Source organism: Engraulis encrasicolus, unplaced genomic scaffold (genome assembly GCF_034702125.1).
Source record: "Engraulis encrasicolus isolate BLACKSEA-1 unplaced genomic scaffold, IST_EnEncr_1.0 scaffold_1341_np1212, whole genome shotgun sequence".
Lineage (NCBI taxonomy): Eukaryota > Metazoa > Chordata > Actinopteri > Clupeiformes > Engraulidae > Engraulis > Engraulis encrasicolus.
This window is the reverse complement of record NW_026944836.1, coordinates 2320-10073: the sequence shown is the minus strand read 5'-3', so window position 1 is coordinate 10073 and position 7754 is coordinate 2320. Positions and strand designations below refer to the sequence as shown.

At 43.6% G+C, this 7754-nt stretch overlaps 1 long non-coding RNA gene across 1 annotated transcript; it reads right to left on the bottom strand.

The window, feature by feature from the left end:
• Nucleotides 1–5432: 5432 nt before the first annotated feature.
• On the bottom strand, nt 5433–6647 carry LOC134442256 (uncharacterized). The gene is made up of 3 exons (XR_010033350.1): nt 6368–6647; nt 5929–6015; nt 5433–5534 (listed from the first exon to the last, which is right to left on the bottom strand). It is a non-coding gene; the product is annotated as an uncharacterized LOC134442256 (long non-coding RNA).
• Between the last annotated feature and the right edge of the window lie 1107 nt (nt 6648–7754).

The window sequence follows — 7754 nt, the reverse complement described above, 5'->3', positions numbered from 1 at the left end:
CAAAAATGGTGAAGCAGAGAGGTGGGACATCATTAACAGACAAAATTAACATCAACGCTATCACACACACAAACACACACACACACACACACACACACACACACACACACCACACACACACACACACACACACACACACACACACACACACACACACACACACACACACACACACACACACACACACACACACACACACACACACACACACACACACACTATCCCAAAACACTATGTTCCTGTCGGATATAATCAACAAACAATAACACCATTCAAGACTATATTACACAGCAGCACAGCTACAGATAGACATGAGTAACTCGTTAACACCTGAAACACCACCACAACACGTCAGTGGCGTTAGGACCGGCCTAGGCCAAAAATCCGGCCGGGCATTTTCAGCCAAGACCGGTCCGCCAGGCATTGAGAGACAATGAAGCCTGTGACAACATTTTTAGTCATCTATTACGAGCTATTTTGACCACAACAGCCCAAATGAATATTTCAATCTTACTCAGAGAGGTCAGCTGTGACGGTATCAGGACTGATGCCGTGCCACTACATTGAAAGGAGGACCAGGCCAAAATCAACAGTCCACCAGGCAAATGCCCTGTATGTTTTATGGAAAATCCAGACATGACTAGCACTTAGGCCAGACCCAAATATGATTAACACAGCCAACACACTGTGTGGCTTTCAGACCACACTGCATAACGTTATGGCCAGAGAGACATAACTAAGACTTAAACAACACAACAGGCCAACGCCAGTGAGCCACACAATTACCATCAACGACAATGAGACAAAGCTTCAGCCAGAGCTATCATAAACAGCCAACAACCAAACCAGCATTTTACAGTATTTGCCTACTGCTTGAACACTATAGGCTGATGCTTAGACCAAAATAGCATATTGTTAAGTTGTTGGTAACATAACTTAAACACAATGTGTCCGTACCTTAAACAAAAGTTCTGCTTAACACTGTCGTAGCAATTCAGCAACACACATTTTGCTTTGTGCTACACACTTACTCATGGTCAGGGCTCTAAATTAACGGGCGCCAACACGCCAAATGCGGGTGAAAAATCATTTTGGCTGGTAGAAAAAATCATCCACTAGCCAAATTGGCCGGTAGCGCGTGCCCGACTGAACGTTAAACAGCTGCCCGCACAGATCTGTAGCTGCCGTCTGATGAACCTTAAAACGTCGCCTACATTACCCATGAACATTAGTCCTACCGTCATAATGTAGCCCACACCCATTGGCTGACCGTTAATCACAATAACAGGCAGCCTCACATCCATTGGCTGCGTGTTTGATACCCTCGCGCTGGAACTAGTGTTGATAAAATTTGTTCAATGAGCGGACTAGCGCGGATTACTTTGGTTCTGTAGGTTTTGGTCAGACGAAAAATAATGTGGCAGTGGTTAAAGCACGGTTATGTGTCAATGAATGCAAGTAATAGCAGCGTAACTGTTGTGACGGTGAAATAGAGTATTGGTGGAGAGGAAACGGTGTGAGTGAGTGGAGGGACAGGACAGCTGTCTGTCAAAACAGTGTCGTTGCCGTCAGAAGCCGTCTGATATTTGCGAGGTCCTCGCAACTACAAACGATGTAGTTGTCATTTCCTAGTAACGCCCACGCCATCGCAAAGACCCTGCACGAGTTTGACATGGATATACGAGTAAGTGGAAAAAAAATATAACAAAAACTAGCGACGAAAGTAACAAAGTAAGCATGGTCTCCGTGGGGTTATTGGATATCTAGTTGACATAGCGTAACGGTAATTGTCATTCCAAGCGCATCGTAAGTAAAGCTAATATTAATTTTACCTGGAGGAACCTGAAGGTGTCACGCAGCAGCAGCATAAACACACAATGCAGACATCATTCACACACTGTGTGTGTGTGTGTGTGTGTGTGTGTGTGTGTGTGTGTGTGTGTGTGTGTGTGTGTGTGTGTGTGTGTGTGCGCGCGTGGGTGTCTCCTATCCTTCTCCTCTCCGTCTCCTTCTCCTCCCTTCATCTTTTCTCCCCTTCACCTGTCTTCTGTGCATTGTCCATGGTATTTGGCCCACTGTGTGTGAAGTGATGCTGTGTAGGGGATATGAGGCTTTGCAGTGTTTGGTTGTGTGTTTGTTTGGCTAGTGTAAAGTCTGGTATGTGTGTGACATTAGTGTTGAAGGCATGCTGTGTTTGTGTGAGTTGTAGGCCTATACTGTATGTGAGGTTTGGGTGATGGTGTGTGAGGTAATAGGCTAGTGTTTGGCTGTCTGTGCAGTATATGGAAATGGAATGAAAAATAATGAAATGCAGGTAATAAAAATATAATTACTAAATAATTATAGAATGGACTGAATTATATTGAGTATAATATTTATATTGTTTATCTGTGTTGAGGACATAGCCTAGTTTAATAAAATAATTAAAAGCATCATAATTAACACATGGTTTATTTTGGTGAGAAAAAAATGGCTAGTTGACCTTCCATTTGGCTAGTAAGAAAAAATGTCTACTAGCCAAATTGGCTGGTGGTGGAAAAAGTTAATTTAGAGCCCTGCTCATGGTCACTGCACACTTTTTCCTTCATAAAACACTGCATTAAAAAATGAACACTCATCATATCATTGGGAAAACACATCCGTTAAAAAACAAAGCACACTGGATGTATGACAAGATTTAGGCACCAACAATAAAACACATGCTATCAAAACTAACCACTATTCTGCCAGTTGCAAAGTTGCATTCTTTATATTACATTGCACTTATTTTATTTAGCATTTATTTGTTTTACTTTGATTGCTTCTTTGCTAAATTCACACCTTCCTACACTCAAACAAAACGACAAATATCACAACGGTACTAAAGAGTAGAATATGGAGTATGGCATTGACTGACTCACGTTCTGTAAAACCTACCCTGATGCCAGGAGTAGCCGTTTGTCTTCATCATCACAGGTTAGGTAGAACATGATAGTTTGTAGAAATACACATACGTAATAGTGTAATTTTCAGAACACAACCAAGTAAGCACTTGAGCAAACTAACTGAACATGATATAATTTTGATGACGTCATGTAGATGTCAGCTGCATATTGTGTCTGGAAATATATTGTACTTCGTCACAGTAAGAATACCTCATACCCAAACAAACAAAGTATATTGACTATGTTTTTCATTACAGCATGTTGACGTCAACCACATATTTATATCATATTTAGATGTTTGAAAATTTGTGAATATACTCAATGCACAAACAAATGGTCCATAAGCTCACCTACACACTGTTGTGTTCGGAGTGATGTACTGTTTAAGATATATTTTGCTTCAGTTTAATGTCCTGTACTGTAAGGTGCAGTTATGTAATGTACAGTATTGAATGTTGGGGTCTTGTGAAGATGTAGGCCTACATTCTGTGAGTTTAAAAAGACTGTCCCAAAAAGAAAGACTGCTGTGTTTTGTATAAAGTAGACAACTGTTTTCACATTGATCTAATTTGTTTTCTCATTTGGTGCTAATGTGTGTCTTTTGACATGAAAGTGAGGTTGTGACAAAAGGTTGTTGAGTTTTTATGGCAATGTTTAGGTTTTGATAGCAGAGTTTCATGCTGGCATATATGTGAAGGGTTTATCTCCAAGTGTTGAGAGTAATTGGCTTGTGTGTAGAGTTTTGACTCTATGAGCGAATTTTTGCAGATTGTGTGCAAGCAGTAGGCAAAAACTGTAATCAACTACAGTAGAAATGATCCTACCAAACAAATGTATTTGTACTAACTCCACGTTATCCAATTTACACAGATGGAAAAAGTGGAAAATGAAATGGCACAATTTAAATGCTTTACATTTTTGACATGATGTTTTTCCAAGACAGAGCAGTTACTTTGACTGCGTATTCTAAAATGAAAAGAGTTAATGTGCCATACAGGGACACTCATTAATGTACTGAGTGCACAATCCAGCCGTGTGGAGTGTGGCTATGTATCCGCCCATGTCTTAGTGTTTTGGGGCAACTCCCTGATTGCTAAATTACCCAGTTCTGCTTTTGCAAGTCTGTGCATGTGTCAGCTGTGTGTGTGTGAGAATGGTGTGTGTGTATGGTATGGAGTGTGTGTGTGCACATACTGACTTGTGTGTGTGGCATGGTGTGTGTGTGTGTGTGTGTGTGTGTGTGTGTGTGTGTGTGTGTGTGTGTGTGTGTGTGTGTGTGTGTGTGTGTGTGTGTGTGTGTGTGTGTGTGTGTGTGTGTGTGTGCACTGTGTGTAGAGCATCCCCCAAGGGGATTCTAAAGAGGTCCAATACACCACACTATGGGAATGTAATTATGTCCAGCCCTGCATGCATGTCTGTAGTAGTTATTACCACAGAGGAAGACACAGAGTCACACACACACACGCACACACGCACACACGCACACGCACACGCACACACACACACACACACACACACAAAGAAAGAATGAAAGAAAGAAAGCAAGACACAAAGAAAGAAAGAAAGAAAGAAAGAAAGAAAGAAAGAAAGAAAGAAAGAAAGAAAGAAAGAAAGAAAGAAAGAAAAGGCTCTTGCGTGGGCTGAATGCTTGCCGAAGCGAAGTGTGTAAAGACTGGATTGTGGTGGGCGGATATCAGCTGCGAAGTTCTCTCCAGCGTCTTAAGAGCGCTCTCTTCAGAGACCTCTTCTCTCGTTTTGTTTCATTAAACATGACGTGTTTACACTGCTTTCCAACAACTGTGCCTTCTAAGTCTCCGATACGCGGAGGCGTGACCTTAACAGATACACGCACACTTCCTAATGAAGACTTTGTCTAAGTCGCCCACGGGTACATTAGACACGAGAGCGAGGGAAAGTAAAAACTAGAGTAAAAGCCACTGGAGAGAAGACGCTTGCTACAGCTAATATTAGACCTGCTGTATTTCTACAAGCTTAGGGCACCACATTCATTTATTATAAGTTCAAATCCCAGTTTGCTTAACAGTGTGATGCTTCCAGTCTGAATCAGTATATTAGCAGCATGTTTGTAAGAGGTGAGGTGGTACCAAGAATCCGATGGATTCTAATTTAGTTGGACTCTGTGCCCAAATGGGCACGATTTTTTTAATCACACAACATTCATTGTATGCCAGTTATTAGGTGATGACAAACTATGAAATTCTATGAAAAAATTCTATTGTATTAAAAATTACCAATCTATTTACACCTTAAGGTACTTACTTTTGTGCGCGCACACACACACACACACACATAGGCACAAACACACACAGCAATGTACTTCCACATTGTACCATTTACTGTAGCTGGCTCACCATATCTCTCTCTCTCACACACACACACACACACGCACACGCACACGCACACGCACACACACACACACACACACACACACACACTAATGTACTCCAACATTGTAGCATGTATGTTCTGTAGCTGTCTCACCATCTGCCTGGTCGACGGGCACCATGTGTGAGGTGGCGCTGCCCTGGACGATGGTGTCCCCCACCAGGTGGGCGAACTGGGTGACGGCCTGCACCAGCTTCGACACCTCTGAGGAGAACACAAGCACACGACAACAAGACAACAGCAGCCGGATCAGTACTGCAGCAGGAGTGACTCAAACTCACAACCAGCAACCAACCAAATCAGAATCAGCTTTAGTTGCAACATTTACTGAATAAGGCCAGGCACATTAAGATGGCTGATTTTCTGGATAGTAGTACTGGATATTCTATATGTTGTTGCTGTGTTGCTGCTCACTGTTCATTTGACTTGTATTGTTTATTGGGTCAGAGGTGGAACCCAAACATTTGTGAAAATTTTAAGAGGGCCCTAAGTTGGGAAAGCTGCTGAACAATTTTCCTAGTTGCTGGCTGTTGGACAAATAAAGCCTGTGTTGTTTCAGCACTTCAGGATGTGAATAGGGACAGATCTCCTCGCTCACCTGCACTGTCGGCCTGGAAACCATCCCTGGCCGTCTGCAGACGCCCCACGCATTCCAGTGCTGCCTGGCACCTGGACAGAAGGTAGTCTACACACACACACAAACAAACACATACACACACACACACGAATTATTGGAACCTGCAATTGATAGGATAAGTCTGTATCAACAACAGATCGGAAGCATTGTGTGTATTAGGCTATGTGGTTTCTTTAATCCATAGGATCAAGGAAGGGGAACTCGCACACCTTGTATGCCGATGCAATAGTGTCCTTTTATTGCATGTTAAGAAAATAAAAAAGTGCTATCCAAGTGAATAGTGCAAACGTTTCGGTCCCATTCAGACCATCCTCAGTGCAAAAAAACGTTCTTTAATCCAAGCATACAGTATACTACTCTAATCTCCTGCAATACCCTGTCTATTCCACTCTGTACTGACCGGCCGAGCTGGTGCAGCTGATGTGTGCGGGGTTGTCTATCTGTGTGAGTGAGTCCTTAATGTACTAATGTTATGCATACTAATGTCGTGTATACTTCTCTACTCTGTACTGACCGGCCGAGCTGGTGCAGCTGATGTGTGATGGGTCGTCTATCTGTGTGAGTGAGTCCTGGATGATGTGGCTGGCCTCCTCCAGCGCCCCCTGCAGGGCTCCCCAGCGCAACGCCTCCAGCTGACACTCCAGCTCCTGCTCCCGACTCTCCTGGAGTACAGCACACACACACACACACACACACACACACACACACACACACACACACACACACACACACACACAAACACACATACCACACACATTCACACACACACACACACACACACACACACACCTCACACACACACACACACACACACACACACACACACACACACACACACACACACACACACACACACACACACACACACACACACACACACACACACACAGGGCATGATAGATGAAGTCAGGGAGTAGTCTTTCATACTAGAGATGCACCGGATCCTGATTTTTAGGATCATGCCGGATACCGGATCCACTGCTTAAGATCCTGCCGGATCCGGAACCGGATACCGGATCCTACGAAAGTGTTGAAACACAAAGCCTACTCGCACACGTGGGCCCTTTTTATTACGTTGGCTCAAACTATTTTTAGACTCATTGGCTTACTGCCACACTACCTGCACTGGCCGCTTCCAAAGTTCTTTCATTCCATGCAGCAATTGGGGTTGTGAAAGACTGACTGAAAAACCTAGGCTAGAGATGCACCAGATCCTGATTTTTAGGTAACTGCAGGATGCCGGATCCACTGCTTAAGTTTCTGCCGGATCCGGACCCTATGAAAAACCCTATTATCCTGCCGGATCCGGAACCGGATCTTGGATCCTGTGCATCTCTATTTCATACCATACCATTACACACCAACCATGCACTCACACAACCACACACACGGAAACCTTTGCAGGCTCACACACACACCCACTCTTGCATGTGAGCGCTCAGTCACACACACACAAATGCACACACGCACACACGCACGCACGCACGCACGCACACACGCAACCTGTGTGCACAAACCTGCATGCACAAACCTGCATGCACAAACACACACATATGCATGCACCTGCATACACAAACACACGCGCGTGCGCTAGGGTGCATCAGATGCCCCCTATGAAAAGATATTGCCTTGGCCCTATAGTAAAAATGTTCTACACCCAGTAGAAACACACTGTGTAAAATATTTTGAAATTTGGATGAAGTCTACCGGGGCCACCAACCCCATGACAATAGAAAATAATGGTGATAGTCAGAATCTTGGAATAGAAATGGACATTTTGCTGCATA